Source organism: Hyla sarda, chromosome 1 (assembly GCF_029499605.1).
Source record: "Hyla sarda isolate aHylSar1 chromosome 1, aHylSar1.hap1, whole genome shotgun sequence".
In the NCBI taxonomy this organism is placed as follows: domain Eukaryota; kingdom Metazoa; phylum Chordata; class Amphibia; order Anura; family Hylidae; genus Hyla; species Hyla sarda.
The window spans coordinates 44,595,345-44,608,992 of NC_079189.1; the positions used below are offsets into that span (position 1 = coordinate 44,595,345).

General features: G+C 40.0%; 1 protein-coding gene across 4 annotated transcripts in view; it reads right to left on the reverse strand.

Annotated features, from left to right (window-relative positions):
• Nucleotides 1-13,648, reverse strand: part of FAM53A (family with sequence similarity 53 member A) — an 85,057-nt gene that overhangs the window by 62,250 nt on the left and 9,159 nt on the right. The window contains exon 1 of one of the 4 annotated variants that reach the window (XM_056554836.1): nucleotides 12,533-12,609. The exons of 2 other annotated variants lie outside the window; for them this stretch is intronic. The gene's annotated coding sequence lies outside the window, so the exon portion shown is untranslated. Of the gene's footprint in view, nucleotides 1-11,335; nucleotides 11,447-12,532; nucleotides 12,610-13,648 lie in introns of those variants that run through there. One more of the 4 variants, XM_056554857.1, reaches the window with a different exon arrangement.

Sequence of the window (13,648 nt, forward strand, 5' to 3'; positions counted from 1 at the left end):
GATGACAGTACAGAACAGTGTAATATAGTGTAGTACAGATGACAGAGCAGTGTAATATAGTGTAGTATAGATGACAGTACAGAACAGTAATATAGGGTAGGTATAGATGAGAGTACAGAGCAGTGTAATATAGTGTAGTATAGATGACAGTACAGAACAGTGTAATATAGTGTAGTATAGATGAGAGAACAGAACAGTGTAATATAGTGTAGTATAGATGAGAGAACAGAACAGTGTAATATAGTGTAGTATAGATGAGAGAACAGAACAGTGTAATATAGTGTAGTATAGATGAGAGTACAGAACAGTGTAATATAGTGTAGTATAGATGACAGAACAGAACAGTGTAATATAGTGTAGTATAGATGACAGTACAGAACAGTGTAATATAGTGTAGTATAGATGAGAGTACAGAGCAGTGTAATATAGTGTAGTATACATGACAGAACAGTGTAATATAGTGTAGTATAGATGAGAGAACAGTGTAATATAGTGTAGTATAGATGAGAGAACAGTGTAATATAGTGTAATATAGATGACAGTACAGAACAGTGTAATATAGTGTAGTATAGATGACAGAACAGTGTAATATAGTGTAGTATAGATGACAGAACAGTGTAATATAGTGTAGTATAGATGAGAGAACAGTGTAATATAGTGTAGTATAGATGAGAGTACAGAACAGTGTAATATAGTGTAGTATAGATGAGAGTACAGAACAGTGTAATATAGTGTAGTATACATGACAGAACAGTGTAATATAGTGTAGTATAGATGACAGAACAGTGTAATATAGTGTAGTATAGATGAGAGAACAGTGTAATATAGTGTAGTATAGATGACAGTACAGAACAGTGTAATATAGTGTAGTATAGATGACAGTACAGAACAGTGTAATATAGTGTAGTATAGATGACAGAACAGTGTAATATAGTGTAGTATAGATGACAGAACAGTGTAATATAGTGTAGTATAGATGACAGAACAGAGCAGTGTAATATAGTGTAGTATAGATGACAGTACAGAACAGTGTAATATAGTGTAGTATAGATGAGAGTACAGAGCAATGTAATATAGTGTAGTATAGATGAGAGTACAGAGCAGTGTAATATAGTGTAGTATAGATGAGAGTACAGAGCAGTGTAATATAGTGTAGTATAGATGACAGTACAGAACAGTGTAATATAGTGTAGTATAGATGACAGTACAGAACAGTGTAATATAGTGTAGTATAGATGACAGAACAGAACAGTGTAATATAGTGTAGTATAGATGACAGTACAGAACAGTGTAATATAGTGTAGTATAGATGACAGAACAGTGTAATATAGTGTAATATAGATGACAGTACAGAACAGTGTAATATAGTGTAGTATAGATGACAGAACAGTGTAATATAGTGTAGTATAGATGACAGAACAGTGTAATATAGTGTAGTATAGATGACAGTACAGAACAGTGTAATATAGTGTAGTATAGATGAGAGAACAGAACAGTGTAATATAGTGTAGTATAGATGACAGAACAGAACAGTGTAATATAGTGTAGTACAGATGACAGAGCAGTGTAATATAGTGTAGTATAGATGACAGTACAGAACAGTAATATAGGGTAGGTATAGATGAGAGTACAGAGCAGTGTAATATAGTGTAGTATAGATGACAGTACAGAACAGTGTAATATAGTGTAGTATAGATGACAGTACAGAACAGTAATATAGGGTAGGTATAGATGAGAGTACAGAGCAGTGTAATATAGTGTAGTATAGATGACAGTACAGAACAGTGTAATATAGTGTAGTACAGATGACAGAGCAGTGTAATATAGTGTAGTATAGATGACAGTACAGAACAGTAATATAGGGTAGGTATAGATGAGAGTACAGAGCAGTGTAATATAGTGTAGTATAGATGACAGTACAGAACAGTGTAATATAGTGTAGTATAGATGACAGTACAGAGCAGTGTAATATAGTGTAGTATAGATGACAGAACAGAACAGTGTAATATAGTGTAGTATAGATGACAGTACAGAACAGTGTAATATAGTGTAGTATAGATGAGAGTACAGAGCAGTGTAATATAGTGTAGTATACATGACAGAACAGTGTAATATAGTGTAGTATAGATGAGAGAACAGTGTAATATAGTGTAGTATAGATGAGAGAACAGTGTAATATAGTGTAATATAGATGACAGTACAGAACAGTGTAATATAGTGTAGTATAGATGACAGAACAGTGTAATATAGTGTAGTATAGATGACAGAACAGTGTAATATAGTGTAGTATAGATGAGAGAACAGTGTAATATAGTGTAGTATAGATGAGAGTACAGAACAGTGTAATATAGTGTAGTATAGATGAGAGTACAGAACAGTGTAATATAGTGTAGTATACATGACAGAACAGTGTAATATAGTGTAGTATAGATGACAGAACAGTGTAATATAGTGTAGTATAGATGAGAGAACAGTGTAATATAGTGTAGTATAGATGACAGTACAGAACAGTGTAATATAGTGTAGTATAGATGACAGTACAGAACAGTGTAATATAGTGTAGTATAGATGACAGAACAGTGTAATATAGTGTAGTATAGATGACAGAACAGTGTAATATAGTGTAGTATAGATGACAGAACAGAGCAGTGTAATATAGTGTAGTATAGATGACAGTACAGAACAGTGTAATATAGTGTAGTATAGATGAGAGTACAGAGCAATGTAATATAGTGTAGTATAGATGAGAGTACAGAGCAGTGTAATATAGTGTAGTATAGATGAGAGTACAGAGCAGTGTAATATAGTGTAGTATAGATGACAGTACAGAACAGTGTAATATAGTGTAGTATAGATGACAGTACAGAACAGTGTAATATAGTGTAGTATAGATGACAGTACAGAACAGTGTAATATAGTGTAGTATAGATGACAGAACAGTGTAATATAGTGTAATATAGATGACAGTACAGAACAGTGTAATATAGTGTAGTATAGATGACAGAACAGTGTAATATAGTGTAGTATAGATGACAGAACAGTGTAATATAGTGTAGTATAGATGACAGAACAGTGTAATATAGTGTAGTATAGATGACAGTACAGAACAGTGTAATATAGTGTAGTATAGATGAGAGAACAGAACAGTGTAATATAGTGTAGTATAGATGACAGAACAGAACAGTGTAATATAGTGTAGTACAGATGACAGAGCAGTGTAATATAGTGTAGTATAGATGACAGTACAGAACAGTAATATAGGGTAGGTATAGATGAGAGTACAGAGCAGTGTAATATAGTGTAGTATAGATGACAGTACAGAACAGTGTAATATAGTGTAGTATAGATGACAGTACAGAACAGTAATATAGGGTAGGTATAGATGAGAGTACAGAGCAGTGTAATATAGTGTAGTATAGATGACAGTACAGAACAGTGTAATATAGTGTAGTACAGATGACAGAACAGTGTAATATAGTGTAGTATAGATGACAGTACAGAACAGTAATATAGGGTAGGTATAGATGAGAGTACAGAGCAGTGTAATATAGTGTAGTATAGATGAGAGAACAGAACAGTATAATATAGTGTAGTATAGATGACAGAACAGTAATATAGTGTAGTATAGATGACGGTACAGAACAGTGTAATATAGTGTAGTATAGATGACAGTACAGAATAGTGTGATATAGTGTAATATAGATGACAGTACAGAACAGTGTAATATAGTGTAGTATAGATGACAGAACAGTGTAATATAGTGTAGTATAGATGACAGAACAGTGTAATATAGTGTAGTATAGATGACAGAACAGTGTAATATAGTGTAGTATAGATGACAGAACAGAACAGTGTAATATAGTGTAGTATAGATGACAGAACAGTGTAATATAGTGTAGTATAGATGACAGTACAGACCAGTGTAATATAGTGTAGTATAGATGACAGAACAGTGTAATATAGTGTAGTATAGATGACAGAACAGTGTAATATAGTGTAGTATAGATTACATTGTACAGGATAGTGTAGAATAGGGTAGAAAAGAAAACAGCACAGAATAGTATCTTATAAGCTAGTATTGAAAACAGTACAGTGTACAGTAAAGAGTGCAGTATAGTGTAGCAAATGTAGGGTAGTACAGTATATAAATAGTATAGAACAGTGTACAGTATAGCATAATATTATATGATTTTTGTATTACAGAATGATGTACAGTATTATGATACACTGTAGTAAAACATAATGGGGGAGATTTACCTGTCCAGAGGAAAAGTTGCTTCCTTCATTTTTGAAAAGGCCTCTGAATAATGAAAGAAGCGATCTGATTGGCTGCTATGGGCAACTCAGCAATTTTTCCTCTGGACAGGTTGTGATAAATCTCCCCCATAGAGCAGTAAAGAATTGTGTAGTATATACTCAGGTCGGAGGAGTACTGTTTCTCATTAAGGAGACACTGTTTGTGTATGTATACATTCCTGCAATGTTCCATGGGAAAAAGTATTCAAAAATGAAGAAAACCAGCCATCCTAAAGTAACATCCACCCTAACAGCATAGTGTTGTATAGTACAATCAGGGTAGTATAGCTTAAAATAAGGTTGTATAATATAGAATAGTTTATTATTGCATTGGTCTAGTACAGTGATTTCACCTGATAACATGCATTAAACTTGACCGTCAGCCATGAAATTAAAAACAGGCTTCTTGCATCATAAAAAAAGTATAAAAAATAAAACAGTGCAAAGCATGCACCGTCATCTCCTCCCAAAGGAACAATGATGCTGTTTGGCAGTCAGGCCTGACAAAGTTAAAGAGGTACTCCGCTGCCCCCCGACCCCTGAACCCTTGGAGCGGGCAGCGGGGGTCGTGACATCATGGCCACGCCCCTCATGACGTCACAACCCCCGCTGCCCGCACCCATTGTTCTAAACGAACGCCGAGTGCTGCACAGAGATCGTGAGGGTCCTAGCTGCGGGACCCCCGCTTTCAGACATCTTATCCGCTATCCTTTGGATTGGGGATAAGATTAAATCACCAACATGAAAAGAGGGGACCTAACCCAAAAGGGAAAGAAGCCACCACTGGTTTACGACAAATATGCATACACCAACCAAAAAAAAACAGTAATGTAAAATATAGTTTTATTTAACAAATATGCAATTTGACATACATTTAAAATGTAAAGAAATGTTAAAATCCCTGATGAAGCACAAGCGAAACGTACGTTGGGGTTGGAGGTGGTAGGTAGGCAGTGCATGGCAGGATGTTATTTACCTTTTGTGTTTCTTTTGTAAATTCTTACTATTTATACTTTTTTATGGTCTGACCTTAAGTGTATTCTGATGCATTCTGATGCCATGTCTGCCCTTTCCGGCTTAATTTTCTACTTATAAGTACCATTTCCCTGTATTCCATGCATATATATCTACTATACCCCCTCCACTTTTCTGCAGTTGCTCCTGTTGTGCCTTGATTTTAACATTTCTTTACATTTTAAATGTATGTCAAATTGCATATTTGTTAAATAAAACTATATCTTACATTGGGGATAAGATGTCTAGGGGCGCAGTACCCCTTAAAGTTTACACAGATTTTTTTTTAAAAAATAATCATTTTTAAGGCCGACGTGTTACCAGAGTCCGCTCTATCCAGCATGTGACATAGGTGGCATATGTGTCTCATACATCAGTGCCCCCGCTACCTTCTAATGAAATGGCAAATCTGAGCCAACGAATAAGAAAAAAAAAGCCAACTGTTCCCTCCAAGAAGCCAAACTAAACAACTTTTTGACAGGAAAAACGGTATAATACCTCTACTTGGACCATTTTTAGTTGGACGTCAACTGTAATCTCCCCAAATGTCACATCCTAATTTGTCCCTAAAGGTCAAGAAATAAGGAACAGATCCGGCCTGATATTTGTTTTTCCTCCACTTCCTGCATGGACTATGCTTTTCTGCTCGAAAAAAAAGGAAAAAAAGTTAAATCTGCTTTCCTGTTACTGGAACACATTTTGGATTCATGACCTGCTATGTCTACTTACTACTCAATGGAATATTTCAGTAGGGATTTGACACGTCGCTTACAGCTTTGCAAGTCAGAACCACAAAGTAACTCACGGGAAGATGAAGGCATCTCGAGTAAATATCTCATCGGGGCTTGTACACCAAGGAGTAAAGAATGCTCCAAAGTTCGTTAAAAGCCTCCAAGCATTATATTTTTATGTATTTCTCCAGAATACTATTATGTATCTCCATTTGTAAAGATGCTTGGGGGCATAAATGCTATAATTAGAAAATAGTATTACTAAAAAATTTTTTTTACAAATTTGAGTTTGTTATAATGGATCTGTCTACTCTCCTGTGAGCTTAAAGGGGTACTCTGCTGCTCAGCGTTTGGAACAAACTGTTCCGAACGCTGGAGCCAGGAGCTCGTGACTTCATAGCCCCGCCCCTCATGACATTGCGCCCTGCCCCCTCAATGCGAGTGTATGGGAGGGGGTGTGCCGGCTGTCACGCCCCCTCCCATAGGCTTGCATTGAGGGGGTGGGGCATGAGGGCACGGGGCTGTGACGTCAGTTGCTCCCGGCACCGGCTTCAGCGTTGATAACAGTTTGTTCCAAACGCTGAGCAGCGGAGTACCCCTTTAAGGAGGTATTACGGGATTTTTTTTTATTTGACTGCTATAACAGGGGCTGTAAAGTTAGTGTAGTTCATAATATAACTGTGTCTGTACCTGTGTTTCATAGTGGTCTCGCAATTCTCCTGAAATTTTTGCCCCAACGTTGATTTTTTAACAGCATACAAAATGTGTGTTGTCTTGTTTTCCCGAGACATTACATCACTACATCAGGTGCTCAGAGGGAGCCTGTTTTTGCTTTAATGGGTGGAGTGACCGCTGGGTGAGAGGGAAATCATTCCGCAGGGAATTGTAGTTTTGCAACAGCTGGAGGCACCCTGGTCAGAAAACACTGGTCTATTGCATGAAAGGGAACACAGGTGTGTTCCAATGAGTGGGGTGGATGATGTGTGGGAGGGAGGGAGAAAAGTGACCTCACACTTAAAAACAAGGAATTATGGGACCTGTAATTTGAGGGAACAAACTCAGGAAATAGCGAGTTCACAAAAAGCTAGCCATGGCATTATGGTAATCTCACAGCATAGCCATTTAGCCCTAAGACAAGCACATAGCCTTCCTAAGTATGTCCATTACTGTCGGCAGGTAAGTACTAAAATCACCTTATGGTGGATAACCCCATTAAAAGGGTTACCCAGGAATAGAAAAAAAATAAGTGATTTGTTCTAAAAACAGCACCACATCTGTCCTCCGGTTGTGTGGTACTATTAGCTCCATTCACTTCAATGGTGCTGAGCTGCAATACCACACACAAGCTGAGGACAGGTGTGGTGCTGTTTTATGAAGAAATCAGCTCTGCTTGTCTAAATCTGGATCAGACAGCGAATTTTCTGTGCAATTTCCGACGGACATGCTGCAGACAGTGGGCACCAGCAGAAAATGCCAGAGCTAGGACCACTCGGAACTGCGCCTTCTCTGTAGACAGCAATGCATTTCCAAGCAGTTCCGCAGAAAGAATTGGCATGTCACTTGTTTCTGGAAAGGCCCGAATCCGAATTTCTGCAGCAGATGGTTCCACCGGAGAAATTCCGCTGTGTGCATGGTGCAGCAGAATCCTATTGAAAACAATGCAATGAAATGTCAGAGCGGAATTTATCTGCCGGATTCTGAGTGGTATTTCTGCCGTGTATACAATGCTTAAAGGGGTACTCCGGCGCTAAGACATCTTATATCCAAAGGATAGGGGATAAGATGCCTGATTGCGGAGGTCCCGCCCGCTGGGGACACCTGTGATCTTTCACGCGGCACCCCGTTACCATCAGCCCCCGGAGCATGTTCGCTCCGGGTCTGATGACTGGCGATCACGGGGCCGGAGTATTGGGACGTCACGGCTCCACCCCCGTTTGACTTCACACTCCGCCCCCTCAATGCAAGCCTATGTGAGGGGATAAGATGTCTTAGCGCCGGAGTACCCGTTTAAGACTACGCACTCATCCTTTATTATCTACCCATCAATTACCTAGCCCCCAAAAAGAACCAAAGCTGAAGTATAGAAGAGTAGGCCTCATATCACAAGCAAGTGTGTTACCTATAGCAACCAGAGTGCAGCTTTTGTTTTTAAAATTGATCACCCTACATGTAAGCAAGGCTCTGATTGGTTGCCCACTTTCGCTCTAAAATTCAATATAAAAGGTAAAAAACTCCTGCAGACATAACCGAGCCCCCTACTGTCCCTAAAAGTCTCATGCCCGAAATTAAAATTAAATACATACACAGAGCTCCCATCAATAAGATTTGTTTATAATAACAAGGAGACGCCCCTTTAAGTGACTTATCATGACTTATATAAGCTATCACATGAAAGAGCAATAAATCGATAAGAGAAGATGGCCAGAGAGCAACAAAGGAATGTGTTTGTAGGAAAGTAACTGATCTCCATGAAAACGAGGGGACTTCCAAATTAGACTGAAAGCAAAGGACCAGGTGAAAAAAAAGTTTTGCCGTTAACCCTTCACGAAAACTTGAACACCCTTCAGGAAAATATGTAAATTAGTAAGCATATTCCATTGCCTCCGGTCTGGGGTGGTCTTCCAGGGTTTTACCCTTTACGGGTATCATTTAGTAATAATAACCCCCCACATGATCCTCTATTGCTGTTAGATTTGTCATTCAGGCATTTGGGAAAGCTGGGTAGGAGTAGATAAGATCACCTAACTTCAACTGGCTTTCCACTTAGTTACAATACTTTTTGGGATGCTATCGAGTCTTTTATATCGGAGGTCCCCATCCCATACCTTAGGGCCCACCAACAGTCCAGGATTTACATTTTTCTCTGTTCTATGCCAATGGAGTAACTGAAACACCCCGGAACGTTAGTGGAACTTGAGGACTGGGTTGGGAGCAAGTGTAACCTGCCAGATGGAGTTTGGTCCTGGTCCTTAAACATTTTTGTCAAATACCTCGTATACTGGAGGACTAGACATAAAAACCTACTAAAGAAGAAGTTCCACTTCCCAGATTGTAGAACAAGCCGGCGGCTCATGGGCTCTGTAATGGTTGAGGCCCATTAGGACATCATACTCCTTTTCCCTTCACCTCCTTGGTTGAATTATGGACATTTTTAACAGTACAGTGACCCCTCACCTACGATGGGCCTCGACATACGATGGCCTCTCAGAGCCCATTGCATGTTGAAGGCAGCATCAACATACGATGCTTTTGTATGTCGGGGCCATTGCATAAACGGCTATCCGGCAGCGCTGACTGTTTCAGCTGCCACCGGATAGCCGTTTACGGTGCCCCGTGTGGTCCGCTGACGATCACTTACCTGTCCTCGGGGCTCCGGCGCGTCCTCTTCGGGATCCCCTGCATCGTCAGCGCTCTCCATCGTCGTCATCACGTCGCTGCACACGCCGTCCCGTCATCCAATAGGAGCGGCGTGCGTAGCGACGTTATGGCGGCTACGGAGAGCGAGGATGCCGGAGCGTCGGGACACCCCGGGGACGCGGCGACAGCGATGGAGAGCGACATCCAGGGCAGCGGTGACGGTCCGGAGCGGCAGGGACACGTGAGTATAACCTCCAATACCAGTGGTCTTCAACCTGCGGACCTCCAGATGTTGCAAAACTACAACTCCCAGCACGCCCGGACAGCCAACATCTGGAGGTCCGCAGGTTGTAGACCACTGTCCTATACTTTACATTGCACGGATCCCTCAAAATACGATGGTTTCAACAAACGATGGTCCATTTGGAACGGATTACCATCGTATGTTGAGGGACCACTGTACTACTAACCATGTCAGGACTTGGGCCCACCAAAAGATCCTCCCGTCCATTGGAGGGCCTAGTCAACCATGCCAATTGTGAAAATTATGTAGATAAATCAAAAATAGTCCTGTTCTATTGAAACCAGAATCAGATATCGCCATACCATGGTCCAACCACAGGTCTTTAAAAAAAAAAAAAAAAAAAAAAAAAAAAAAAAAAACTTAACAGCATTTGGCTAACTACCCTTGTGGTTTGGCTAGAGTTTAATTTTTCCCATACTACACAAGTGAAACGCACCTCAACACCACACTAAGCAAAGCTGCCCCCGAGCATCAAAGTATAGAAAAAGTTCAAAATTTAAAAAAATTGAAATATTTAATAATTATAAAAGTTCAGCTCCATTAAAAAAACAGAAGTAAAAAAAAAAAAAAAAATACTAGAAACTCTGAACTACTTTTTACCATGTGGCTGCCAATTGTTAAACGAATGATTTACACAGTAGTGTAATAGAAAGAAGGTTTTGTAGGGGGCTCGGGGGCGAATTTAGCACACTTTTCTTTTTTTTTTTACAAGGTGATACATAGGGCTCGCTGCCATGCTCGTAAAATGCTGTTTCAACAGAAAGAGTATTGGGAGATGGAAAAAAAAAATCATACTAATTTCCAGAAAAAAAAAAAAAAAGAAAAACATATATATATATATATATATATATATATATATATATACACACACACACACACACACACATACATATGCATACCAACTAAAAAAGTTGCCAATTAAACACACACAAAAAATAAAAAAAAATAAAATACAATTCCAGTATAGGTATATTTTTGGCCCGTATTCACAGGGCTCCAATCAACCTCCACACAGTGTCATTTAATCTTAGCCAGTCTAAGCCTAACAATAACCCCCCCCCCCCCCCACCTTCCCCCTATAAACGCAAACACATGTTCCAACCTAACATGTTCCTGAAAAAAAAACGTGGTCTCGAGGAACTGAACATGGATTAAATTAGAGCACTTCACCGCAGACTTTAGTGAGTTCTTAATGTAAACCATTTCCATCCACCCCCCCCCCCCCCCAACGCCCCCCCATTTATGTCAATTCATAAGGTTCTGGTTTGTGTCAAACCTTCCTGCCCCCCATGAGGACAGTTTACTATTTACGGAACATTTATTTATTTATTTTTAAACAAAAAAAGGTAAATACAAACATTCGCTCAAAAAAAAAAAAAATAAAAAAAAAAACAACTAAAAAAGTATTCGCTCAAAAAAAAAAAAAAAGGAGGGGGCGGGGTAAGTATAGGGGATTTTTCGAAGCGTGGTGAAAGCCACAAAATCACAGGGTCCTTTAACCTGTAAAAACAACTTGAGGAAAGGCCGAGTTTGCTCAGCAATTGCAAAGCACTTATTAATGGCTGCACGGCCGACGGAGCCAGCTGGTGTTTCTGTGCCCATTCTGAGGCCTACAAAGCCACCCTGGACCTACCTTCTCATCTTAAAGCTTTTCTGCCACTGCCTGCAAAGAGGCTGCTATTAATATACGAGCATGGGAGCTGCATACTGTCAGTTTCATGATGTCACGTCTCACCCAGCATAACCTCTCTCTCTCTCTTTCGGAAAAAAAAAAAAAAAAAAAAAAAGAAAAATCAGATGCTGCTTGCGTTAGCCTTCACGGAAATCCCCCTTCTGGTGACACAAGGGTGGGGGGGGGGACACACAAAAGTATTATAGACAAGGCCTCCAAAAAAGCCCAGCAACATACAAGAGCATCAATGGTTAAACAATAAGGGGATCAAATACTCTAGATCTGTAGTCTTCAACCTGCGGACCCCTCCAGATGTTGCAAAACTACAACTCCCAGCATGCCCGGACAGCCATCGGCTGTCCGGGCATGCTGGGAGTTGTAGTTTTGAAACATCTGGAGGTCCGCAGGTTGAAGACCACTGCTCTAGATGTTATCGCCTCCAAATCCCGAGTCTATGTCGCCTAACTGGTTAACATTCCCCAAGGCAGGTTTTTTTTTTTTTTTAATCTTTTTATAGAAATACTTCTGTTTCCTCCCACCCAAGCTGCAACAATACAATGCGATGCAGCATATAAAAATATACAAATCTATAATACACTATGACGCCAACAAACCAACAATCCAGGGTTGATAAACTAAAAAAAAAAAAAAAAATATATACTTTTATATATATATATATATATATATATATATATATATAAAAGTATATATCACAAAACAATAAAGATCATGTCATTAACGAAACAAAAAAGAAGCAAAGCGGTTACTATTAAAAATTTTTTAGGCTTTTACGCACTTTATAGAGCGACCGATTTAGAGATCATATTTTTTTTTTTTTTTTAAGTCGTTTGCAAGAAGAACCAAAAACAGCGGGGCAACAAACGTGACCTTGTTTTATTACAGAATTTAAAGAAAAAAATATATATATGTTTTTTTTTTTTTAGGATCAGTAGGAACAATGCCAGCCTATAGATCAGGCATGGCGAGTTGATAAATGCAATATATCTTTAGGCTGAAGGAAGGAAAACAAGGATTAAAAGGAGGGGAGGAGGAGATGGGGGGTTTGCAAAGCATTGCACGCACTACGAGGGGGAGTCTATAGACTATACATATGGGCTGTGGGAAGCAGCCCCCTTGCCCTGCTATGAACATGTGTACCTGTGCAGCACGCTTGCCTTCCCCTGGCTGCTGCCTTCCCCTTGGCTGCTTCCATGCATATGACCACACAACCTCAGCACACGAAACAAATAATAAGAACTATTCCCTTACACACGCCCCCCTGCCCTGAAAACGCCCACTTTTGGCTCGGATTGGCTGGCGCCACACCTACGTTTTTCCCTTTTTTTTTTTTTTTTTTAACACAACTTTATCACTGCTAACACAGTGGCATCAATACATCACCCAGCAGTTCAGGATGTGCATGCACATTACTCAGCATTGACCAGAGTCATTCCCCCACCCCGAGCAATGCATCAGGGTACAAAATGTGAACAACGTACGATATTATACCATATGAGTGCATTGTTTCCCAACCTGGGTGCCTGCAGCTGTTGCAAAACTACAACTCCCGGCATGCCCGTACAGTACAGCGCCGGAAGTTGTAGTTTTACAACAGCTGGAGGCACCCTGGTTGGGAAAGTGTTTTAAGGGACTTTACCATCAACAATCAATTGTTTCCCAACTTGGGCGCCTGCAGCTGTTGCAAAACTACAACTCCCAGCATGCCCGGACATGTAGTTTGGTAACAGCTGGAGGCACCCTGGTTGGGAAACACTGTCTTAAGGGATATTAGTAGTATATGGCCTGGATCTTTACCATCAACAATCAATTGTTTCCCAACCTGGGCGCCTGCAGCTGTTGCAAAACTACAACTCCCAGCATACCTGGACAGCACTGGGAGTTGTAGTTTTGCAACAGCTGGAGGCACCCTGGTTGGGAAAAACTGTTTTAAGGGATATTAGTAGTATATGGCCTGGCTCTTTACCATCAACAATCAATTGTTTCCCAACCTGGGCACCTGCAGCTGTTGCAAAACTACAACTCCCAGCATGCCCGGACAGCCTTTGGCTGTCCGGGCATGCTGGGAATTGTAGTTTTGTAACAGCTGGAGGCACCCTGGTTGGGAAACACTGTTTTAAGGGATATTAGTAGTATATGGCCTGGCTCTTTACCATCAACAATCAATTGTTTCCCAACCTGGGCGCCTGCAGCTGTTGCAAAACTACAACTCCCAGCATGCCCGGACAGCCTTTGGCTGTCCAGGCATGCTGGGAA